The sequence below is a fragment of the Mus musculus genome, chromosome 15 (assembly GCF_000001635.26).
Source record: "Mus musculus strain C57BL/6J chromosome 15, GRCm38.p6 C57BL/6J".
Taxonomy (NCBI): Eukaryota; Metazoa; Chordata; class Mammalia; order Rodentia; family Muridae; genus Mus; species Mus musculus.
In genome coordinates this window covers 46,453,598-46,481,114 of record NC_000081.6, presented here as the reverse complement: position 1 = coordinate 46,481,114, position 27,517 = coordinate 46,453,598, and the positions used below count along the sequence as shown (strand labels likewise).

Sequence of the window (27,517 nt, the reverse complement as noted above, 5' to 3'; positions counted from 1 at the left end):
TATTGTGAGGCATATTGGAGCAATATATCCCTATACCATCTTTCTGATCAGAAATCTACCTAGAACAGCCATTTTGTTATATCATTTATCTGGCCCTCTGCCTGGACCCACAGACATTAATTTTATTAATACCTATTATAATATCTATCTGTTGATCTCTCTATCTATAGCTACAGACATTTATTAATTAATAACTGTTATAGCAGGTAATTATCACTGTCCTCTCTACTTGGAGTCACTGACTAATTTTCTCTATTCTTGTTCCAAACCATGGGCGAAAATCCCCGTATGATTTGGACAAAATTTGTATATAAATCTTTCCTAAAAGAAAATAATCCCAATTTTACAAATTTACAGTTCAATACATCTCTGACCTAAAAAAAAAATAGGCAACTTCCATCCGCCTTCTTCTGACTCAAAGCAGCCTGCTACTCCCCACAGCAGGGGATATCAGGGTTGCTCTCTTTGTTTCAAAGTTTCCACATTTGAGTCCACATGACTTTCTCAACACTACCCAGCATAAAAATAAATAAAATTAGATGAAATAACACTCTAACTCTCAGGCTAATAATCTCAAATTTCTAATGGATTCTTGTGTCAACTGATTCAGTAGATAGAAAACGATCAGCAAGTTCCAGCACTACACCCAACTACTCTCCACCCTGAAAGTCTTGTCAATTTAGTTCTTATCTCATGGAGACTCTCAGACAAAAAGCTCCAAAATCTCTCCACCCAGCTCTCTAAATTCCCACTGGCAGGTCCTTATCTAGCCAACTCCATGCTTCAAAACTCCCATGCCCTTTGTGGTGCATGTCTGGCAAACCTGCACTTTGCTGCTGAACCTTTATCTCTTGAAACCAGTCCACATGCCTTGTAAAGGAAGACTCCACACAAATGTAATTCAGAAACAATGGTAGGGTTTCAGGTTTTGGGTTGCCTAATGTTTCCAGGGGGAGGAAGGATGCTCCTGGGTTCCTTTAAGGCTCTTCCAGACTGAGAATGATATTTCACTACTGAAAATGATTCTACATGGTATATTTTATACAAAATCATCTTGATCCATCTATCTACTTTCCCCATTTACTGTTCTATAACATGTTCCCTTATATTGATTTTAAGATTTTATTCATCCTCTATATCTTTCTGTTCATGTGAATATGTAATTCTGTCTTTATTGTATAAAATTTCTACATTCTTATACCTATAAATTAATTCTTTCCATGAATTCTATAAAAATTTCTGTGTGTGTATGTGTATGTGTGTGTGTGTGCGTGTGTGTGTGATTGGGTGCATGTTTGTCTTTGTGTGAAGATAACAGGAATTTCTCAATATACCAAAGGTGAACATGAATATTCAACCATGCATGACAGGTACCTTAGATTTATACAGATCTTTCTCTTTCCATATTTCAGTTTATCTTCTAGTGTGAAATAGACACAACTTAGGACTGTATCTTAAGGTTCTACAAGACTCTACTTTCTGCACCTTTTTATTCTTTATTTTTTCTTAATTTTGTTTACTTCTATTCCTAATGCAATTTATTAATGAACATTTACTTATATTTTATAATTTTTCTCAATATCACTTAGAATTTTGGGAAGCATAATTTTCATGTGCAAAAACAATCTATTTTCTATGTGTTTTTTTTTCTTCGATGGATATTATGAAACTGCTTCTCCTTAGAAGCAATATTGTTCAGGAAATTTATGTGGAAATACTGTGTACTTTTCACACTGTTTTTAGCCTTTTAGAGTTATTTCTATTTTTATTTTTTATTTTTTTACACTCAAGATTTTATTTTCCCAACCCTGGTCTACCCACCGTCTGTTCTGCAACACATATCTCCTCCCCAACCCCCAATCTCCTCGAGGATATCCCCACCACCCACCCCATCACCCACCCAAGTAGACTTCTAAACTTCCTGAGGCCTCCAGTATCTTCAGGATTAGGTGTATCTTCTCTGACTGAACCAAGACCCTGCAGTCCTCTGCTCTATATGTGTTGGGGCCTCATATCAGCTTGTGTTTGCTACCTTGTTGGTGGTTCAGTGTCTGAGAGATATCAGGGGAAAAGGTTAATTGAGAATCCTAGTACACCTACAGGGTTGCCCTCCTCCTCAGCTTCTTCCAGCCTTTGAGTATTTCAAACATAGGAGTCAGCTCCTTTTATCCATTGATTGGGTGCAACTATCTGCCTCTGACTCTTTCAGCTGCTTGTTGGGACTTCTGGAGTGTGGTCATTCTAAATCTCTTTTTGTAAGTACTCTATAGCCTCAGTAATAGTGCCAGGCCTTGGGACCTCCTCCCTGTGAACTGGATCCCTCTTTTGGCCTGTTGCTGGACCTTTTGTTCCCCAGGCTCTTCTCCATTTCTATCCCTATACTTCTTTCAGACAGGAACAATTACTGGTCAGAGTTGTGACTGTAGGATGGCCCTCCTCCCTCATTTGATTCCCTGTCTTCCTCTGAATGTGGGCTTTATAAGTTTCTTCATCCTGCTGTCTGGCTTTTCATCTAACGTCCCTCCCTTTGAGTCCTGAGAGTCTCTCACCTCCCAGGTCTCTGATGCATTCTGGGGTGTCCCCCAACTTCCTACTTCTCAATGTTTTAAAATCTGTTAATTTGAAATATTTGCCTAGAATAGCTGAGTAGTACTCCCTTGTGTAAATGTACCACATTTTCTGTATCCTTTCCTCTGTTGAGGGACATCTGGGTTCTTTCCAGCTTCTGGCTATTATAAATAAGGCTGCTATGAACATAGTGGAGCATGTGTCCTTCTTACCAGTTGGAACATCTTCTGAGTATCCATCCCATAATCAGCCACCAAATCCAGACTGTATTGCATATGCCAGTAAGACTTTGCTGAGGGGACCCTGATGTAGCTGTCTCATATGAGGCTATGCCAGTGCCTTTCACATACAGAAGTAGATGCTCACAGTCATCTATAGGATGGAACACAGGACCCCCAATGGAGGAGCTAGAGAAAGTACCCAAGGAGCTGAAGGGGTCTTCAACCTTATAGATAGAACAACAATATGAACTAACCAGTACCCTCAGAGTTCATGTCTCTAGATGCATATGTAGCAGAAGATGGCCTAGTCAGCCATAATTGGGAAGAGAGGCCCCTAGGTCTTGCAAACTTTATATGCCCCCCCAATACAAGGGAATACCAGGGCCAAGAAGTAGGAGTAAGTGGGTAGAGGAGCTGTGGGGGAGGGTATAGGGAACTTTCAATAGTATTTGAAATGTAAATAAAGAAAATATCCAATAAACTAAAATAACAGTAAAATAAAAACTTAAAAAAATGAAATATTTGCCTGGAAAATCATAACTTTTCTCATATGATGCCAAATTCTTCATAATTACATTGAATCTGTGTATCTGTGTTTGAATAAAATTAAATAACATGAATGCTAGTATGAAGAACAGTCTCTCATATTTTTCTGAGAATCACAAAACTTTGTTGTAATAAACAATTATAATGATCCAAGATACTGTATGCAAAGTCTTATAAATTCTTTTTACTTTTTCAATATATTTTTCTGTCTAGTTTATACTGAGTTTGTTCTCTGGGGATTAACTTTTTCACAAATATATGTATAAGGTGCTTTCTGACTATAGCAAATAACACTCTTATTTCTTTCCTAACACTCTTTTCTACATCTATTCCCACTCACCCTAAAGAAGTTTTCCTATCACACACACACACCCATGTGTGCATGCATGCATGTGTGCCTGTGTGTATGTGTGTCTTTGTCTGTGTTTCAATGTCTGTCTGTGCATCTCTGTGTATGATTTTAAGGGGTCATTGAATTTAACCAAAATCCTCTGTATATCCATGGGTTAGAACTCTTTTTAAGAGTATGTTTCCTTTTAAATTTTCTACTCATTTTTCCTTTCATTATTCTAGTCCTAAGTTGAGGATTCCTTTCAAGAAAACATCTAATCAACCACCTGGTTTGAAACAAAGATGAAAATCATCCCCTCTGTGGTTTCATTCTTATTTGCAACTCTTTAATCTGTACCTGCTCTTCTATCTTAGTACTTTGTTTTCAATACTTCAAATCCCCTTTAAGAGTCAAAAGATGCTCAAGTAAGGAAAAAATCAAATTTCAAAGGTATATTGTCATTTTTTTTCTAAAGTTAACCTCTCTGTGGATTTTTACTCATTTATTCCATCAGACTTCTTGCTTCTAGGGGAAAAAAGTTCCTGGTCTACATAGTATTTAAGGTAATTCATTTTTTTAGATGTAGTTCAACTTACTTGTTTAACTCGGTTTTAAAACCAAGCTTCTTAGGTCCTAAAGACTTAAATGCTCATACTGTCCTGTAAAACACCATAGTTTGGTTCCCAGTACCATATCAGTTCATCACTACTATAGCTCCTTAGCCCTTTAATGGCATTCATCTGAAAACATAGCTGAAACAATAAAACAAATATAAAAATAATCTCACTCTTTAATTTAAATTTTCACAATGGATTTGCACATGATTATACTAATTTTGGTGTAAGCTTGAACATCTTCATACTTCTAATGAAAAAGAAATTAAATATATTTCTTCATTATCCTAATTAAAAATTTCAGGTAAATATAGATATTAGATTGCATACTGATCTCTCATATTTTTGTCAGTTATTTTTAATATACAAAGGTCAGTAGTCTGCAGAGTTCAGAAATAACTCTGATGGAGATATATACACTTACGTTTTAGCAAGAGAGGGTGCTCAGTATTCAGAGTTTTAAAAATATAGAGCTTGGAGCATGTAGTCAAGGTAGAAAAAGAACATAAGGAAATGTAATATCATCCTGTATTTTAGGAAATTCAAATACCAGGTGCATGAATAAATTCGTTAGGAAATAAACATCATTTCTGAAATAAAAACAACAACAAAATGCTAGAATATTCTTATAGAATAAATACAATGAACATCAACCCCTTTCATGTGTAAACAGGAATTAGATTATTCTTTCTTCGTATTAACAGGGTTGCTGCCACTATTTCCTCATTCAAATAAAGCAAAACTGGCTCATTTTCAAGTTCTAAACGGAGCCATTATGAATCAGTATGTTATTCATGTTTCTATAAATGAATGTTATACTACAGAACTACTCATGTTATTCTTTTTATTTTTTTTTATTTATTAGGTATTTTCTTCATTTACATTTCCAATGCTATCCTCAAAGTCCCACACACCCTCCCCTGACTCCCCTACCCATCCACTCCCGCTTCTTGGCCCTGGTGTTCCCCTGTACTGAGGCATATAAAATTTGCAAGACCAAGGGGCCTCTCTTTCCACTGATGGCCGACTAGGCCAACTTCTGATTCATAAGCAGCTAGAGACACGAGTTCCGGGTGTCACTGGTTAGTTCATATTGTTGTTCCACCTATAGGGTTGCAGACCCCTTTAGCTCCTTGGGTACTTTCTTTAGCTTCTCCATTGGGGTCCCTTTGATCCATCCAATAGCTGACTGTGAGTATCCACTTCTGTGTTTGCTAGGCCCCGGCATAGCCTCACGAGAGACAGCTATATCAGGGTCTTTTTTTTTTTTTTCTTTCCATTTTTTATTAGGTATTTAGCTCATTTACATTTCCAATGCTATACCAAAAGTCCCCCATACCCACCCACCCCCACTCCCCTACCCACCCACTCCCCCTTTTTGGCCCTGGCATTCCCCTGTTCTGGGGCATATAAAGTTTGTGTGTCCAATGGGCCTCTCTTTCCAGTGATGGCCGACTAGGCCATCTTTTGATACATATGCAGCTAGAGTCAAGAGCTCCGGGGTACTGGTTAGTTCATAATGTTGATCCACCTATAGGGTTGCAGATCCCTTTAGCTCCTTGGGTACTTTCTCTAGCTCCTCCATTGGAAGCCCTGTGATCCATCCATTAGCTGACTGTGGGCATCCACTTCTGTGTTTGCTAGGCCCCGGCATAGTCTCACAAGAGACAGCTACATCTGGGTCCTTTCGATAAAATCTTGCTAGTGTATGCAATGGTGTCAGCGTTTGAATGCTGATTATGGGGTGGATCCCTGGATAAGGCAGTCTCTACATGGTCCATCCTTTCATCTCAGCTCCAAACTTTGTCTCTGTAACTCCTTCCAAGGGTGTTTTGTTCCCACTTCTAAGGAGGAGCATAGTGTCCACACTTCAGTCTTCATTTTTCTTGAGTTTCATGTGTTTAGGAAATTGTATCTTATATCTTGGGTATCCTAGGTTTTGGGCTAATATCCACTTATCAGTGAGTACATATTGTGTGAGTTCCTTTGTGAATGTGTTACCTCACTCAGGATGATGCCCTCCAGGTCCATCCATTTGGCTAGGAATTTCATAAATTCATTCTTTTTAATAGCTGAGTAGTACTCCATTGTGTAGATGTACCACATTTTCTGTATCCATTCCTCTGTTGAGGGGCATCTGGGTTCTTTCCAGCTTCTGGCTATTATAAATAAGGCTGCTATGAACATAGTGGAGCATGTGTCCTTCTTACCAGTTGGGGCATCTTCTGGATATATGCCCAGGAGAGGTATTGCTGGATCCTCCGGTAGTACTATGTCCAATTTTCTGAGGAACCGCCAGACTGATTTCCAGAGTGGTTGTACAAGCCTGCAATCCCACCAACAATGGAGGAGTGTTCCTCTTTCTCCACATCCTCGCCAGCATCTGCTGTCACCTGAGTTTTTGATCTTAGCCATTCTGACTGGTGTGAGGTGGAATCTCAGGGTTGTTTTGATTTGCATTTCCCTGATGATTAAGGATGTTGAACATTTTTTCAGGTGCTTCTCTGCCATTCGGTATTCCTCAGGTGAGAATTCTTTGTTCAGTTCTGAGCCCCATTTTTTAATGGGGTTATTTGATTTTCTGAAGTTCACCTGCAAAATCTTGCTAGTAATTCTTAACTATGGTTTAAACTCAGATAAATGACATAGGTCACAGAAAATATTTTGAAATGCAGGGTTATATGTTCCTTCTCATGGATCATGTGATATAATTAATGTATAATACCTTTTGGCTATCATTTGAAAAGTTAATCTCAAAAATATTTTTTCACACCCTCACTTAACTACTTAATTTCAGGGTCTCATATGTTGTACTCATAGAATATTTGTATGGCTCAAAGTATTCTTTGGTTAGAAGCCAAACCCTGGAGCAGCCTCAACCACTCAGAAGTTACATTTTCTTTTTATTGTATTGAAAATAGATTATTTCAAACAATTTATTATGAGTATGATTCCTGATTCTTCACTCTTAGAACCTCCTCACATCCCCATCCTGAGAATTGCATCCACTACACAGAAAACAGTCATCTGGGGAATAATAATAAAAAAAGATAAAATAAGAACAATCAATATCAAATAGGATAAAACAAACAAACAAAAAATAACCAAAAAAGCGAACACATAGATGCAGAGACATACACATTTGCTCTTACAAGAACACAAAAACCAAAGCTAAAATATATTCACCAAGAATGTGTGAAGTTTAAAACAACAGCAACAATAACAACAACAAAAGACCTGACAAAATATAAGATGTGCCTGAGTTTAGTTTTGCATTGGCTATCTATAGCTAGGCATTGGAACAGCTTTCAAGAGTGCCTTGCGTCTCCAGTAACACTCCATGTAAGAGAATAGTGTTTCTTTATTTCTGAATGGATATCAATTGGAGATAGCTTCTGGCTGGGACAGGAAGTGGGGAGCATGTGTGCATTTCCCTCTCAGTAGAGATGTCACACACCATCTGGCACAGACCCAGGTAGGCTGTGTGTCTGCTGTCAATATCTGTTAGTTCATATGTGTGTGGTTTCTGGTATGTTTATAAGGACATGATTTTTAGTGTCATCCATACCTTCTAGCTTTTATAATATTACAGCTTTTTCTCCTGAAGGGTTCATTGAGCTCTGGAGAAAAATATTTGATGGAGACCTCCCATTTAGGACTGAAAGTTAGATGGTCTCTCACTCTTGGCTCATTCTCCAGTTGTTCCTCACTGTAATTCTAATCGACTGCAGGAAGAAGTTTATCTGATGGGTGAAAAAGCACCTATTTTTGAGTATAGTAGAAATCTGTTAGGAGTCATTTCATTGCTAGGCTCCTTTAGCAGTAGCATTTAGTTTTCCCTTAAGTCCTTGGTCTTTGTGGCCTCAAGTTGTTGTCAATCTGAGCAGTGCCAGGATTGTGTACATTTCAGCAAAAGACAAGTAAATCCGATTAAATATGTTTGTTTACACACACAATTTTTGTGCCACTATTGCATCTTGCAGGCAGTTCCTTATTGTAGAACAAAGAATTTGTAGTTGTTTTGGTGTTTGGTAAAATGCAGAATGCCTCCTAGTCACATGAACATTCTCAGTAGGTTATATATGCTTTAAGGAGACACATGCTTGGACTCTCAATGGTAATTGGATTATGTATGTGTTGTCTTCAGCAAAAGAGTCTAACCATCAATTTGTAGAAATAAAACAATTTTCTTGGAAAGAGCCTGGCTTATTTGAATTTTCTTTCAGCCATATACTCTATTTCATATAATCTATTCCTGGGACTGGAAATTTCATTTTGTGATGAGAGATGTAAAGTTAGTGCTATGGCTATATCTCTCCCCTGTTATTTGGCAATTTTATTTATATTGCCTTTAATCATGTGTATGTATTTTATGAAGCATCTATGGTATTAGACTTCCCATGGATGTCTCCTAGGTCTATCCTGCATTCCCTCATTTTTTCATTTGTTTTTTCTGCACAGGTCACGTGTTTCAAGAAAATGGACCTTCTCTCTCTAATAAAATATCAATTATAAAGAATTCCTCAGCTAGAAGCACAAATTCAGATGCACTCCCCCAATTCAGAGTGAGATTTTTATTTCAGGGGTGGGGGAGCATGTATGTTTATAGGACTTGTGCATGCTGTTACAATCACTGTAAATTTAGCTGTGCAAATGCCCTGATGTGTCCAGACAAGTATTTCACAAATATGCATATCTATCTCTAATAATATCCTCATGCTTTAAAGTAAAGATCCCAGAACTTATAGTTGAGCTACCAAACATAGATGTGCCATGTTTAGTTGTACACTCTTTATGCTTTTACATTCTGCACATGGAAAAGCTGTAGGGCTTTTTGCTGATCAGAATGTACTTCAAGAACAAGCTCAATGATTAGTACTAATAGATACACAACTATGAGAGTAAAGTTATAAATCATTAGAAATTCATTTAATACTGTATCTGTTTACGCTAGTATAGATATATTACCTCTTCTCTAGTGTATATTGTTTATATAATCTCAGGTTCTTTGCCCAAGTTATGATGTCAGGTATAGGTTTCTCTTGTAGTGCAGGTTTTAAGTCCAGTAATAATGTAGTTGATTCTTTTTCATGGAATTCATGCCAGTAATGCCATGCTGGCTACAAGCACATGGGGTCCACAGCCAGGTATGGTATGTTTACGTCTCTACTCTGCTCTTATGCATAGCACATTTCAAGGCTATGAAAGAGAGCCAGTAGTGATGAAGCTTTCACTCAGTATCAACTTTAATTTTCCATGGTTATAAAAATTACGGCTTAGACATTTTTGGTATTGTCCATGTTATCACAAAAGCTATTTTAAAATTGAAAGAGTATTTTTTCTATAACATTCGTACATTTTTCAAGATTATAACCTAATTACGTTTCTCCCTTTTCTTTCCATCATATACATTCTTTCCATATATCCCTCTCCATTCAACTTCAAGATCATGACTTTCTATTTCACTAATAGTTATTAAAGGCATATATATGTATATGTATACATATCCTTAAATATTACCTGTTGATTCTATATAATATAGCTTTTACATATGTTTTCAGTGATGACTATTTGGAACGGGTCAACCAATTAGTTTCCTCTTCCCCGGGAGAACCACCTCTCACACTTCCAGTTTTCCTCAGCTGCTTGTTTGTTTTTTTATTAATATGGTATCTTTTGTGTTTTCTCTACACAATTTAGCATGTTATGTGGTTTCTTCCTCGTTCAGATTCTTTTTGGGTTGTCATGTTCATGTGACTTTAATAATACAGCTTTTTATTTCACTAAACCAAATCTTACACCAGGCTCTCTGATCACCCTGCTATTATAATCTTTCTATTCCCTCTTCTACAATGTTACCGATGCAAGTCTGTTTTGTAGATATATTCATGGGACCTGATATCCACCACTCTGTATCTTGACTGGGTGTGATTTTCAGTAGTTATCTGTGTATGACTGTTGCAAAGGTGAGGTTTTTTTTTTTAATTGGGTATTTTCTTTATTTATATTTCAAATGTTATCCCCTTTCCTTGTCCCCCCTTCCAGAAACTCCCTGACCCATCCTCCCTCCCTCAGCTTCTATGAGGGTATTCCTCCACACACCCACTTTCTCCCAACTCCCTGCCCTCAGTTCCAGTAGACTGGTGCATCTATCAAGCCTTCGTAGAACCAAGGATTTCTCCTCCCACTGATGCATGACAAGGCCATCCTCCTCTGCAATATATGCAGCTGAAGACATGTGTACTCCTTTGTTGATGGCTCAGTCAAAAGGGAGTTTTTAAATGCAGGGTGAAGAGTAAAATTGTATGTGGATATAAGAACATTTATTTATTTATTTATTTATTTATTTATTTATTTATTGTAAGTACACTGTAGTCAGACGCACCGGAAGAGGGCATCAGATCTCATTACGGGTGGTTGTGAGCCACCCTGTGGTTGCTGGGATTTGAACTCCAGACCTTCGGAAGAGCAGTCGGGTGCTCTTACCCACTGAGCCATCTCACCAGCCCCTAACCAGGGCCTAGCAAACACAGAAGTGGATGCTCACAGTCAGCTATTGAATGGATCACAGGGCCCCCAATGGAGGAGCTAGAGAAAGCACCCAAGGAACTAAAGGGAACTGCAACCTTATAGGTGGAACAACAATATGAACTAACCAGTACCCCGGAGCTCTTGTCTCTAGCTGCATATGTATCAAAAGATGGCCTAGTCGGCCATCAGTGGAAAGAGAGGCCCATTGGACTTGCAAACTTTATATGCCCCAGTACAGTCGGAACGCCAGGGCCAAAATGGGGAGTGGGTGGTTAGGGGAGTGGGGGGCGGTAGGTATGGGGGACTTTTGATATAGCATTGGAAATGTAAATGAGCTAAATACCTAATAAAAAATGGGAAAAAAAGAACATGTATTTATAGGTTTTTGTTAGGAATTTTGTTTCTTTTATCAATTAATGATTGTAGATTTCTGTTCAATAACCATGACATCACTAGCACTGAGCAGTTAGTCATATCTTTTAGAAGAATCAATGGATATATCCGATTCTACTCTCAAGAAACTTATTTCAGGATCATATATCCAGCCAAAAACAATACAGTAATTTCTTGGTAACAAAATGTTAAATGTTCTCAACTCTTCCTTTTGAACCTCCATTGCTGAAATAAATGATGACTCTTTAATATCTACATTGTATTAATTAGAGCAAGTAATACAATGAGAAATCACATATATGACAAATAATATTTCAAAAGCTTTATAATAATCCCTAAGTTATGCAGATGAAGTTAGACTCTACAGCAGAGATTCTAAAACTTTCTAATGCTATGACCCTTTAAGACAATTCCTCATGTTTTGGTGACCTCTATGAAATTCTTTCATTGCTACTTCATTAATGTAATTTTGCTACTATTATGAATCATAATACAAATATCTGATATTCAGGATAACTGATATTTGACCTTTAAACAGTCTGTGACTTGCAGGTTGAGAATTGTTAGAGCATTAAATAAAAGTTTCAATAAAGAGAACACTAAATGTGTTATAGAGAGTGAAATGCTAAATATCGATAGGGGCAGTATGGAATTCTGCAAAATAGTGACTCATTTATAAGTCTGAAAAGTACTGCTTTACTCGGTGTCTAGTCAAGAATCTTCTTTTTCATATTTTAGCATATTTAGTGAAGGTTTATTTCCTATAGTCATTAGAGTAAAGAAGATACACAACAGGAGAACAGTTCTTTCATTGGTTACCTGACAGAAGCACTGGCCTGAGATACGGTATAGTTTCCCATATTTGTGAGGTGGAACTATAACAAATGTTTTGGTTTGCAGGTAACAATTTTTTTTTATTATGACTTAGAGATCAGAGAAAGAAAACTGCAGATGAATCAGTTTGTTTCAGCAAACAAATAATACATCTATTTGCTAAACAACAATGATGACTATGAGGAAAGACTCATCACAGAAACAAATATAAGTTAGACTGAAAGAGGCCCTCATATTTATGGTGACCCTCATATTTATAAAATTGGTTGATTAATTGTTGTGTTAGAAGCAAACCACATCATTAGCATAGATCTCCAATCACAAAGTCAAAGCAGTTATAGTTGTAATAAAATCAAGTTTTTCAACAACAGAGTATAGTGTATATACACATGATATTTTAGGTGCATACAAACACTGCAAGCTAGTTAGATAATTTTTGATGATAGAAAAATGTTGGGCAGATGGACAGATAGAAAGATTAAAAAGATCGACTCTAGGTAGATAGATACACAGATACAGATGACAGTAGACAGATGATAGGCAAATGGTAGATTCACTATTTGCTGTGAGATATTCTTCAATACTAGTAGTTATGTTGGAATAAATGAAATCTGTACTGACATGAGCCAGATTACATAAATGGGTGGAAATATTTGGGAATTGATCCAATTGAAAACACTATACCTCTGAACATCCTGGGAATCAACAAATTCTGTGGAAAGGCACAACAAATTTGTTCAAGTATTTTTCTGACATATAGAGAGCACGCCTTTTTTACTTTCTCTCATGTGTAAACTCATATTGTCTTAATTTCATTAACAAATGGCTATTGACAAGACATGATTTTGTTGTATTTTTTTGGCATTTTCATACCAATTTGCAGAAATACTTCTTTAAATTCTTCGTTTTATTTCTAATGAGGTTATTAGCTGTATTTTCCTTTAATGGTATGCATTCTATGTGTATCTTATGTATCAATATATATAAATGATAAGGTTTTCAAATATTTTCTCTCACTTAACAATTTTAGTCCAATTCTCAGTAGAGAATTATTATTTTGAAGTTCATTATTTCACAAAGTATAATTTATTTCTTTTTGTTAATTATGATTCTTTATGCCATATGTAAGAAATTTCTAAAGCCAATGTTATTCCCTAGTTTTATTCATCTTAGCTATTTATATTTCAAGGGATATTCAGTTTTGTATCAATGCTCTTATCTTGGGTAAGGTACAAATACAAGTTTATCGTGATTCATGTTGAAAAACATTTATTCTTGTATCATTTGTTAGATACTCTTCTTTTTTGTATTAAGTGTTCATGGACTCATTTCCATATATCTTTCACAATAATGAATCTCTTTATCCTAATATTACATTTATTTTTATTATTGTATCTTTGGAGTAAGGCAGAAATTAATAAGTATAAAACTGCCTCTCTTAACAATTGGCTTCATATTGTTTGTCCTGTTTGGAACCTGAGGCAGCATCATATTTGATCATGAGAATTTTGTTTTGCAGTCTACATTCATTTTTAGATCTTGGATGGTTCTGCTCCATTCCTTCACCTGTTTCTTTGTGCTTTCCTGGAATTCTTTAAGGCATTTTTGTTTTTCCTCTTTAAGGAATTCTATCTGTTTAGATGTGTTCTCCTGTATATCTCTAAGGTAGTTACTTGTGTCCTCCTTAAAAACCTCTACCAGCACCATGAGATATGATTTTAAATCCAAGTCTTGCTTTTCTCGTATGTTGGGGTATCCAAGGCATGCTGTGGTGAGAGTACTGAGTTCTCATGATTCCAAGTAGACTTGGTTTCTGTTGGCAAAGTTCTTGTGTTTGGCTTTTGCCATTTTTTAATCTCTGGTGTTAGATGTTATAGCTGTCTCTGGCTGGAACTTATTCATACTATGCATCTGTAAGCCCGTGTCAGCATGCCTGGAACACCAGCTCTCTCCTGGCAAGAGTAGTACTCAGAGGGCAGTGGAACAACCCCACCTCCTGGGTGCAGGCCAATAGGACCCTGTCCCAACTGCTCTGTTTCTTCTGTGGCCTGTGTGCTCCTGACTGACTCAGCCTTAGACAGTCACTGGAGAGAAAATGATGATCTCCCCTAAGTCCTGGGGTCAGAGCACAATAGGGAAAATTTTTCAGTGATGCTTCCATTGGCAGATGCATATGTGAAAATCAAAAGGTTGTATTGATTACATATATAGAACATTTGGAATCTGAAATATTCATTGATATTATGCCATTCCTAACTAAGATTGTATCAACTTAATATCAGTTACAGTCATTTAGGAAGTAGATTCAATTAAGAAGATGTTATACCTCATTGCTCTGTGAGCAATATTGTGATATAGTCTCTTGACTGATGACTGATATAGGAGGGCCCAGTTCACTGAGGTTGGTCCCTCCCCTGAACTGATGGTCCTGGTTGCTGAAACAACAATCCAGTAATCATCCTTTGACTGTTTGAATCTCACTGCTTTCAGGTTCCTACATTCAGGTTTCCTGCCATTCCTTCTCTGGAGTTTGGATTGCAACTTTTAAGATGAGATGAAACCATTCCAAATTGTTTTTGGTCATTGTGCCCCACCCCCACCCACCCCCAGCCTTGAGTAGGCTGGCTCAGACCTTGTTTGCCACAGTTGCTAGCTCATCTAGGTTTGAGTCTTCTGACCTAGGTAAAGTCTTTTGTCTGCCACATCTGCAGCTTCCTACAAGAAACTATCTGCTAAGCAGCCAAGCTTGTTTTCCTGACAGATCCTGACAAAGCAAAGTAAGATCCTGGCAGAGTCGGGATGGGTCCCTCCTTCCTTCCCGCTTTATAAGCTCAGACTCATAAGTAAACATTGGGCCTTGATCAGAGAACTTTGTTTTGCTGGTTATTTCACTTCCCTCCTTGCCTTTCCCATCCAACTCCATCTTTCTTTTCAGGAATCCAGTAACCTGTGGCCACTGGCAGCTACAGGTCATGATGTCTAATCATAGCAATTACAACTTTAATAAAGACAGATGCCTAATCTCCTCTAGGATTCATAATCTATAATGAAAATTTGATTTTAACATTATATGAAAATTTCCATGATTATCTACATTCTTTTAATTACTTCAAAGATTCTATCTTTACAGTTCTGTGTTGCATGTATCTTTGGCTAAACTGTCTTAACTCTGGGCACAGGCCATGTTACCAGTCCTTGCCCAGAGAATATTAGATCCATGAATGAAAAACACTGATACACACACATTGCTCAATTTAAACTTGCAATTTTGGATCAATTGGTGGCATTATTAATCTCTCAAGGCTAGTGTGCCCTCCTAAATACTCTTAGGTCAGCACACTAAATCTGTCCTAAACTTTAGTTGGTCAGTTATCTTTAGTCCTTGCTAAACATTTCCAACCTCCTGTGGGTATAAGCCTCCTGTGGCCACTGTGCTCAAGATTTCACAGGACAGGTTGGCTTTTTTTCTCTCCAAAGCATGCTGAATGCCCCCTTTCTCTCTCTTCTGTCTGTCTCTTGCCTGTGGGTACCCAGAAATCCTGCCTATTCCTTCCACCAAGCAATTGGCCTATGGCTTCTTTACAGATACATCAAAAACCAATTGGGGAACAGGACCTTCGCATCAGTACCACCCCTACAGTTCTGGATTTTCATTATATTTATCTTTACATCATTCCCTGATTGCATATGCATCTACTAACTTTATTTTCCACAATATCACAATACTCCTGCACAACACTTGATTGTTTACGTATTTTTCCCATTAAGTATAAAAACAAATCCTGCTGTCCACAGCCAGCCTTCATCATATGGCTGTGTTCCCATACTGTACATCAATTTTTCCCTTCTTCCATTTTTCTTTTGGCAAATCCTTTCTGGCCACTGTCTCCTTGAAATAATATGTGATTATATGTGCCCATGCAATTATTGAAGATGTTAGCAATTACCTTTGAAAACTAATTTATTCCTTTCCCTCTGCCTTCCTTTTTTTCCTATTAGATATTTTCTTTATGTAAGTTTTGTATATTATCTGCTTTCCAGATTTTCCATCAAAAATGCCTATCTTACACCCCTAACTCTGCTCACCAACACAACCACTCCTGCTTCCCTGTCCTGGCACTTCCCTACACTGGGGCATCGAGTCTCCTCAGGACCAAGGGTCTCTCCTCCCATTGATGTCCAACAAATCCATCCTCTGCGACATATGCAACTGGAGTCATAGGTCCCTCCATGTGTGCTCTTTGGTTGGTAGTTTAGTCTCTGGGAGCTCTGGGGTACTGGTTGGTTCATATTGTTGTTCCTTCTATGGGGCTGGAAGCTCCTTCAGCTCCTTCAGCTCCTTCAGACCCTTTCTCTAACTCCTCCATTGGGGACCCTGTGCTCAGTCCAATGGTTGGTTGAAAGCATCCATTTCAGTATTTGTCAGGCACTGGCAGAGCTTCTCAGGGGGCAGCTATATCAGGTTCCTGTCAGCAATCACTTATTGGTATGCACACTAGTGTCTGGATTTGGTGACTGTATATGGGATGTATCCCCAAGTGGGGCAGTCTCTGAATGGTCTTTCCTTCAGTCTCTGTTCCACACTTTATCTCCCTATCTCTTCCCATGGGTAGTTTATTCCCCTTTCTAAGACATTCTATAGTCATTAAAGAAATGCAAATCAAAACAACTGTGAGACTTTACCTCACACCAGTCAGAATGACTAAGATCAAAAGCTCAGGTTATAGCAGATGCTGGTGAGAATGTGGAGAATGAAGAGCACCCCTCCATTGCTGGTGGGATTGCAAGCTGGTACAACCACTCTGAAAATCAGTTTGTTAGTTCCTCAGAAAATTGGACATAGTACTACCAGAGGACCCAGCTATACCACTCCTAGGCATATACTCAGAAGATGCTTCAACTGAGCATCTTTTTATTCTATGAACTGAATATTTTAATAGTCTAATATCTAATTTCTTTAATGTTTTATTCTCCTCCTTCCAACTTCTATTTATAGCTTCTAATGAAACTTATTGAACTCAGCATTTACTTTTACTTTCTAATTATAATATAATTATAAGGACATATGCTCTACTATGTTCATAGTAGCCTTATTTATAATGGTCAGAATCTAGAAAGTACCTCTGCCTCTTATTCAATGCTTTTCCTATGCTATCTCTTAACTAGTAATAACAGAGGTCCATTATACAAAATTTGATATATTTTTATTCTATGAACTGAATATTTAATTGTCTAATATCTAATTTCTTTAATGCTTTCTTTCCTTCCAACTTCTATTTATAGCTTCTAATGAAACTTATTGAACTCAGCATTTACTTTTACTTTCTAATTATAGTTAATGAGTCTTTGTTTATGCTCATATTTTTTCATTCATTTCCATTTCATTAACATTTAATGCTTTAAGTTTTTATTAAAATTTAACATAATTATTTTAATTGTTACAATAGAATATCAATATTTTTTGAGAATTTCAAAGACATATATAATTTTTTTTGATCAAATCTACCTTCTATTTCTTGTCTTCAAATTTCTCTAGATTCACCATCTCACCAACATTACTTCTAAAATCATGAGCCCAATGATTCTTCTTAGTACTTAGGGCTACTTGTTGATGAATGATTATCTTTTGTGTACTGGGTAGCTTCACAGAGGCTAAATCCCTGAAAATAATGAGGTAGTATTGGGTAGATGACTACACTAAGGATATTTGAAAATGTAATACAAAAACATACTATTAGATATCTAAGGAAGAATACAAAGAAAGATCTTCTGAAAGAGTAAAAATCAATCAACTGTGAAGACATCCATGTAGCCATAAAATATTTATGGTTGTGTAATACTTGTTTTTCATAATTAATTTTCTGGTAATATATCTCTCTGACTCTCTTTCCCCATCTCTCTCTTTCCCTGGTATGTGTGCATGTGCGTATGCATATGACAGAGGAAAATATTTCTTTCCCAGTCACATAGGTTATTAATTCAAAAGTAAATCCCACTAGAAATGTGTCTTACCATTGCTTGACTTGTTGGTTGATGGAATGTCTTGGATCTACTCAAAATATTACCGACAATGCCACTTTCTTTGGTTGCAGTCCAAACCTTGAGTATTAAGATACTAATCTTAAAGAATTTACATAGTATACTTATAAGGTAGAAAAAAATAAAGGTCATATTTAAAATAAAGCCAAATCATTACAAGTTGAACTTCATGGTGCTGGAAGTCTCTATACTGCAGGAGGAAGGTCATGAATATTATCATCCAGCTTGGTCCCTATGAACTACAGTAATGACTGGCTTGCCAATATACAACCCAAAAATTCAATAGTGGCAGAAATATTATAGAAATAACTGTCCTATTACTTATTGGTTTTAATGCTTGCTACAAAATATCGAAGTCATGCCTGGCTCTGTATGTTGAATGGGATAAGCCCATTTAATATTTAGGGGCTTTGTTATTGTGTTTGTTTTAATTTATATGAATGAATGTTTACAAATGACCATAGACAAATGCATGTGGATGCACAGAAATACCAGAAGAGAGTATCATATCCACTAGAATAGTTGTTATAATTGGTTGTGAACATTGGGTGTTTAGTGATCTAAGTATTAAGTATCATATTTTCTACAACAGAAGCAAGCACTATTTACTTCTGAGACATCTCTCAAGACCTAAAATGATTATAGTTCATTTAATACTTGTTTTTTCTAGTTGATTCTTTTTTAACATATGTTTTCTATGAGTGGGTTTTTGCATATCTTTATATAATTTCCCTTTAGTTCGATTTGTTTAACAGGAAAAGTTTAAATGTTATGATGCAAAAACTGTAGCAATAGAATCTAAATATTTCAGAGTTTCCTATATTCAATTGTTAAATATTACAATCTGATAGTGTTCTTATTTTTCCCAAGTATCCAAACAATTTATTCTTTTACTCGCATATCACTAATATGTCAGCTTTTTCAGGTAGTATTAGAAGTATTTTCAAAGTTCAGTAGCTGTTTAGAAGAATAATTTTCTAGCTGTGTTATTTGCTATGAACTTAGACATTATGTGCCATTGTGAAAATCTCATCTAAGACTCCCTGTATACATTTCCATTTTTTCATAGAATAAAGGACCATACGGTTACCATGATGTCACTTTGATGGTGTGTTCACCTCTATTTAGGATCTGTTATGTTACAAGTTAAGAGATTTTGGGAAATTTCTTACATAAAACTTTATATAGTTTTTGAAATTATCAAATAAGTCTATTATTAATCCATTTGCTTTTCCTACCCAGGCCACAGCATACCATTAAGATATGTAACTAACACTCTCATAAATTTGTTCTTCTGTAGTAGACCAAGAGTCCTGATATGTGATTTCTTAGTAAGACCACCCCACAATCTAATCTCTTTTTACTTTCCTAGTACACTTATAATTTAATATTTCAGTCTGTCCTGTGTAATTTCATCTTAGGCATTTACAGAAATCAGTAACAAATATTTATTCTGTCCTTTCTTTTAATTTTGACTATAGTATTCTTCATTTCTAAAATATTATCTCAATTTCTTGTAAAGTTTCACCTCCAAATCTAACTCAGACCCTTGCTAAGACATCAGTGCAACATAACTTTGAGGTTTTAAGTTCCAGAATGTGAGGTATTAAATTCCCTCAGAGAAAAAGCATTTGTTTTATTTCTGTGTCATTCTACATGTATATTCATTTTTCAGTAGATATCTCCACACATGTCTTTACAAGTATTTAATTCAATTCAAAGGCTAATTTAAATCTACTTCTCTATTTTTTGTTCACATATTGTCTATAAAGTTAGTATTACTCAAATTATTTTCTTTACATCCACTATAACTCAGTTACCATAAAGAGATTCTGTTATCCTTAAATATTCAATGCAAAAGTTCCGTTCCTTTCATGTAGCCTATCATTTCTCTGCCAATAAGTCCTTTCTCCAGCAACAGTATTTGCAGTTATAAGATCTACAATCTCAATTTACTGTTTGGTTGCTAGAGGAATAAAATATTCCTCAGGAAAGAAGTTGTAAATATATATTCTCTCTTAATTTTTCATTTCTCTAGAGTAGAGTACTCTGATTCCCAATATTGCCTAGAAAAATATGTCTATTAATCTAAATGCTTTAATATATTCTTTCTTAGCTAGACCATAGGCATTAATCCAGTCTCTCCACCCTCGTAAGGGTGAAGAATAAAGTTTTAAAGTTTGAAATTGAGAAGTTTTATATATTATGACAAATAGTAACCTTAGAAACTGAACAAAAATTGTACACTATTATCATATGTTAGTCACTGAGCAATTTTTAACATAAAAATGTATATGTTTTACTCCACTATGTTTACTTAGATTAATTTTTATTGAATTGTTTCACTTACTAGCTATTCAATTCCCATAATCATTTATTCATAATGATTAAGTCCTGTTTAAAAAGTGAAAGTTCAAAGGATAACATCAGTCCTTCTCTCTTTAAACTTCCCAGGTATTATCTTTCTCAAAAAAGGCAGTAACATCTTTCTCAAGGTCTTAAGGACCTGAAGATTAATTAATTTCCAGTAAGTTAATGAGCATTTCCCAACTTCTAAGATAATTTCAATCTTTTTGGTAAAGTATTTAAAAAGCTTTTATCTTTTTTACAATTTTTATTTATTTATTTATTTATTTATTTATTTACTAAATTGACTTTTTAAAGTATCAGTGTTCTCTTATTACACTTTCCCATCTTATATGCAATTTCGTATTCCTTCCCTTCCATCTGAATGCATAACGTTTCAGTCACACCTTGGCAAACAAAGTGGCATCCAAAGACCAATTATAAAATAAAATAAAGCAAACAAATTATATTAGAAGACAAACAAACAGAAGAAGAATCAAAGAAACACCATGAGAAATACACATAGACACAGACTCACAGTAATACCATATAGCCACAAACTGTTACCCATAATATATATGGGGCATGCAAGGAACAACAGTAAATAAATAAAACAAAGAAAAAAGCATAAAAATAAAATAAAATAAAATAAAATAAAATAAAGACACTAATGATGCATTATGAGACAAAGATCCTCTAAAGATGCCATTGAGTTTGTTTTGTATTGACTGACTAATGCTGGGCATAAGGCCTGGCTTTAAGAGAGGTTTGTGAGACTCCATTGTGGAAAACTTTTTTTTTTTTTTTTTTTTTTTTTTTTGTGAATGGTTATCAAATGCAGACAGGTTCTGAGATGCTATCTTGTGTCCACTTCTTATCTCATACAGGCCCCAGGCATGCTGCCAGGTCTTAGTGTGTTTAGAAGGCCTTGTTTCTTGGTATCCTCAGTCTCCTTGGTCTCTTACACTCTTTTAACCTTCTTTCTGGTTTCCTACTCCTGAAGAGAAGAATGTGGTAGAAATATCAATTTAGGGCTGGGTGTTCAAATTTCTCTCATTCCCTGCACATTGACCGGCAATGGATCTCTGGGTTTGCTCCCAAATGCTCTGGGAGAAGCTGTTTGTTTGGTTTTTTGTTTGTTTGTTTATTTATTTATTTATTTTCTGGAAAAAAAGCACTGATTTATGAGTATACCAAAATGCTGTTAATATTTATTTAATTTTAATGCATTGCTAGCATAACAGTAGCATTTTGTTTTCCACTACATCTCTAGACTATCTAATCTCAGATTTTTGGTCACCTAAATAGTATGGGGAATTGGTTCACCCCTTAAATCCAATAAGATATTGTTTGATCACTTCCACAAGCTTTGTATCACATTATAGAGGCATGTTAGAGATGGTTCATTGGTTAAAGTCTAGGCTCACAACCAAATAGATTCTTTTCATCAGAGTCACTTAGAACTTTGTCTTTTACATTTTTTATCCTATATGAAAAGTTACAAGTTGTAATTGTCATCTCGGAAGCTTACTGCTGAATAAACTTATCATTTCCAGATCTTTCTGATCTCTAGGTTGCTGTTTAAACTCACCAGTGCTGACCCAAACTTCTTTTCAAATTGACTGATTTCAAACTGTGCCTCTCTTGGTTTGTGACTGAGTTGCTGTGCTAGACCTGAAACTAATTCTTGTAATTTGATTGAATCTGGGTCCTTCTTATCCTCTGGCTTGCTCTGTCTTCATATATATCATACCTCTGTAAAATTGTCCTGGTTAAACTGCCTTCTCTCTCTGTCTCTCTCTGTCTCTCCCTCTCCCTCTCCCTTCCTCCCCCCCCCCTCCTTCTCTCTTAAGTCTTTTTTTTTTCCTGTCTGTACTTGTGAAAGTTGAATATATTGTATTTCTTTTTTTTCCATTTTTTATTAGGTATTTAGCTCATTTACATTTCCAATGCTATACCAAAAGTCCCCCATACCCACCCACCCCCACTCCCCTACCCACCCACTCCCCCTTTTTGGCCCTGGCGTTCCCTTGTACTGGGGCATATAAAGTTTGCGTGTCCAATGGGCCTCTTTTTCCAGTGATGGCCGACTAGGCCATCTTTTGATACATATGCAGCTAGAGTCATGAGGTCCGGGGTACTGGTTAGTTCATAATGTTGTTCCACCTATAGGGTTGCAGATCCCTTTAGCTCCTTGGGTACTTTCTCTAGCTCCTCCATTGGGAGCCCTGTGATCCATCCATTAGCTGACTGTGAGCATCCACTTCTGTGTTTGCTAGGCCCCGGCATACTCTCACAAGAGACAGCTACATCTGGGTCCTTTCGATAAAATCTTGCTAGTGTATGCGATGGTGTCAGCGTTTGGATGCTGATTATGGGGTGGATCCCTGGATATGGCAGTCTCTACATGGTCCATCCTTTCGTCTCAGCTCCAAACTTTTTTTCTGTGACTCCTTCCATGGGTGTTTTGTTCCCACTTCTAAGGAGGGGCATAGTGTCCACACTTCAGTCTTCATTTTTCTTGAGTTTCATGTGTTTTGCAAATTGTATCTTACATCTTGGGTATCCTAGGTTTTGGGCTAATATCCACTTATCAGTGAGTACATATGATGCCCTCCAGGTCCATCCATTTGGCTAGGAATTTCATAAATTCATTCTTTTTAATAGCTGAGTAGTACTCCATTGTGTAGATGTACCACATTTTCTGTATCCATTCCTCTGTTGAGGGGCATCTGGGTTCTTTCCAGCTTCTGGCTATTATAAATAAGGCAATATATTGTATTTCTAATCCACTCTCTCAAATCTTTCTCTGATTCACCACTTTGTCTGCACCTATTAGACTTCATTTTCAAACATGGTTATTTCTTTCTACAAACTGGTTTTACCTGCATTATTTGGGATTAAAGAGTATAATAATAAGCACATGTCTTTATTACAGCAAGAGGTGTTAAAGGTATTTCATTGCAACTTGATCACACAGATCTAGTAGGGCTTTGGATGTGAGCCCTTTTCAGAGCAGCCATGTGTGCAAGTTATTGTTTAAATCAGACCTTGCTGAATAAATCTATAAAAGTATCATTCTACTTCTTAAGCAACACAATCGTTAACCATATGCCTTATATATAAAATTTTAATTTAAAAATTTCAACTCATAATCTATCAATTGTAAATATTCTATTTTCTGCTTGACTTTTCTAATACATAAATTATTTTGGCCTCAACAAATACATTAATCAATGTTAGGTTTAACATCTTCTTGGTTAATGTAGATTTGAATGTTCAACTACTGTGAATGAAAGTCAATTTGTTTATTTAGGAAAATGTTTGGTAAAGGATGAAGTTCTAAAAGAACTATGATATTTACAGAAATGTGTCACATTCGGTTATTTATTTTCAATACAAACTTTTAGAAATAATATGTATTGCTGTTGTATTTTTATCTGGAAGGAGAGATTGGGGATAAGAGATGATGACTACTTTATGAATGGGATTTGTGTTTCAGGAGAAAACAGGTACTAATACGGTGCCTCTCCCGTCTTTCCCATGTCCGTGGTTATGGAAGCGGCAGGCAAACTGATGTTGAAACTCTAGATAAATATCTACAATGGAACATTTATTGATATCTGTATTTAGATATTTTGTGTCAAATGTCCTGGATGTCAATTTGTCATCAGAAGATTATTGATTTGCATTTGAAACTGGAGATGAAGATTTCTGATGGAGTGGAAATGAAAAATTATGGCAATGGTAACTTTATTCTAAAGACAGTATTTCATATTAATAATTGAAAGAATATATGATCAATTATAGGAAATTTAAAGGACTATACCTAAATTTCAAGGAAGATAGTGATAAATACATATTTATATGCTATAGCAGAGAAATCTATGCTTCTGAAAATTGAGCATCTCAATTATAGTGGTGCCATGAGTTTTATATTTCAAAGAATACCTTAAAAATTAAAAAGATGCCTTTAATTGAGCCATCAAATTTCCCTGATGATATAGTTTTCAAAGTACATAATTAATAGCCACAAATCACAGACACAAATACATATACACAAACATACACAGAAAGAGATAGATAATAGGTAGATAGATAGATAGATAGATAGATAGATAGATAGATAGATGATAGATAGATATAAATGTATGCGCATGTGTGGTGAGTGTATTTGTGAGTATATGTACACCATTTTCATATGTACATAACATTTTTTTCTAGGCATATCTAACATTCCCTCAGTTACATAAGTATTTTTGCTACTTATATATTAAACTCTCTGTGTGAAATATTATTATGAAGGACCATTGCACACAATGTTTTATATTCATTAATATTGATTACATATCTATTCTTACAGTTACACTTATATCTGACTTTAAAAGTCCTCTATGTCAGTTCTCTAAAGATTATTTTAGTCGAAATGTCATTTAAACTATAGATGTTGTGGAAAAAAACTAAGAGTTAAAATAAGAAGAGTGAAGACCAATGAGTGGATACTTCATTCCTCCTTAGAATAGGGAACAAAATACCCATGAAAGGACTTAAAGAGACAAAGTTTGGAGCTAATACAAAAGGATGGTTTATCCAGAGACTACCCTACCCGGGAATCCATCACATAATCAGCCACCAAACCCAGACAATAATGCATATGCCAGCAAGATGTTGATGAAGTGACCCTGGTATAGTTGTCTCGTAAGAGGATATGCCACTGCCTGGCAAATACAGAAGTGGATGCTCGCAATTATCTATAAGATGGAACACAGGGCCCCCAATGGAGAAGCTAGAGAAAGCACCCAAGGAGCTGAAGGGGTCTGCAACCCTATAGGTGGAACAACAGTAAGTACTAACCAGTACCCCCAGAGCTCATGTCTCTAGCTGCATACATAGCAGAAGATGGCCTAGTTGGCCATCACTGGGAAGAGAGGCCCCTTGGTATTGCAAACTTTATATGCCCCAGTACAGGGGAATACCAGGGTCAGGAAGCGGGAGTGAGTGTGTAGGGGAGTAGGGCGCGGGGAGAGGGTAGGGAACTTTTAGGATAGCATTTGAAATTTGAAATGTATATAACGAAAATATCTAATAACAAAAATCTATCTAAAAAATAATTACAAAGCTCTCTGACCATGCAAAAATTGGTATGTAACTGTCATATTAGGGAAATGCCTTGAGTATAATTCAACATTTACTTGTAATATTCATGTCCTTTAAATTCATGCTTCACTTTGCATGCAACTTTCTACAAGATCTACTAAAATGAATATAGAGCTGTAATAGTGACTGCTCAAATTGGAGCAGATTGATTTAAAAGCCAAATAAAAATGTTACATAGACCTGTGAAGGGCACATGGAAATATCTTGTTTTTAAAAGTAATTTTATATACATTATGTCACATTTTGACTTTTAGAACTACATTTGTATGTTCTTAAATAATGTAATTTATGATGTAATCTATTAAAAACACTTCTGGGAACAAGAAATATATGGATATTTTTTAACATCTTGTATATTGCTGAGTTCATTCATTTCACTTTAAAATGTTTGAAAAACATTTAAAAACATTTATTATCTAAAATCATTTGAATTCAACAAAGAAAAATTCTATCCTGTTTAATATTAACATTTAGTAAATAGAAGATGCTCTAGAAATTTTCCTTTTATCTATGTATAACACTCACGACTCTTTGAAATAACAAAAAGCCAAACTCTGGGCACTACATAACAAAAGCAAAAGAAAAGAATATGAAATGTAGAAAAAAAAAAACCCAACAAGATAAAATAACAAAGCACTTACAGATTTCACTAAAAAAGATATTACACAACCTTAAAATCAATTTGCAAAACATTTGATTTCACATCATGTATGTGGTGTACTGTTGTCAGTATAGCCACAAAAGAAAATGCAGAAAAGTGACAAAAGACACCTTTTTATTTCAGGTTAGTGTTGATTTTGTTGTCATTCTTATTATTTGGTTTTTTTATTGTCTGGTTGCTTTTCACTCACAGTTTCTAAAAAAAATGTAACACACATGGTAGGTCAGTGTAGGAAATGGCTGTAGTTTTTGTGAAGCAGAAGATTCAGGAATAGGTAGATCAGAAGCAGGTGTGGAAAGGAAGGATACAAATTTGAACAGGGCAGAGCAAGGAGGATCCAGGTTCTCTAGTGTGAATGGTTTTTGTGATCTCTACATATAAAAAGTAGCTCCTAATTGCCAAGATCTTTGAATAACAAAAACACACAAAGAAAATATTGTCTGCTGAAATTTATACAGAGGAGACTTAAGTCTTCATCTAAGTTGATTGGTTTATATACATCAAACAGAGTCTCCTATCAGAGACTTTATGATCTCTAAAAATCAGTAGACCATCTCTCTCTACAAGAAGGGCCAAATGTCAAAATATCTTAAAAATAACAAATAAGTTAAATACAAAATACAATGACTGTTCTGCTTTTAGTTTTTTAAACAACATGTTAAAAAAAACAGGACTTGGATCAGAGTACATCTAATAAAAATTGTAATAACTCTAATTTAGAATAAAATGTATAGACAAATATTGAAAGCACATGAATGAGATGATAAATTTGATCCCAAACCCTGCAAAGTATGCATACATGGATAAACCAAACAAACAAAACTTTGAGGAAAGGAAAATAGGATTAGGATTTTCAGGAATAGTCAGATTTCATAGCAAGACCCTGTCTCAAAAAGTAAATAAATAAAGAAGATACTAAATAACGAAAGGAATTCTCAAGTCCACGGTTGACTGTATACAGTATTGTAAGAATAGTCACATGATGTAAGTATTCTTCAGAAAAATTGCCGTGGTAAATTTTATTCTTTTTTAGATTTTTTTAAAAAAATTCTTGTCTCATATCACATCCTGACCCAAGTTGTTCCTTCATCACTCCTCCCAGGAATAGCATCTGAACATGGAATAACATGTGACAATGAGAATGGGCACAAACTCTCATGTCAAAGTTGGACAACACAACCCAAAAGGATGAAAAGCATCTCAAAAGCAGGCAGAAGTGTTAGAACATACCCCCACCCCATCTCCCACTGTTTGGACTTTCACAAGAACACCAAGC

The 27,517-nt window shown here is 35.8% G+C and overlaps 1 long non-coding RNA gene across 1 annotated transcript in view; it reads left to right on the top strand.

The window, feature by feature from the left end:
• The window catches only part of 4930523O13Rik (RIKEN cDNA 4930523O13 gene), a 60,314-nt gene that overhangs the window by 15,065 nt on the left and 17,732 nt on the right, over positions 1–27,517 (top strand). Inside the window, exons 3-5 of the long non-coding RNA NR_040451.1 lie at positions 20,532–20,604; positions 23,926–23,935; positions 24,057–24,170. This is a non-coding gene — a long non-coding RNA (RIKEN cDNA 4930523O13 gene). The remainder of the gene's footprint in view (positions 1–20,531; positions 20,605–23,925; positions 23,936–24,056; positions 24,171–27,517) is intronic.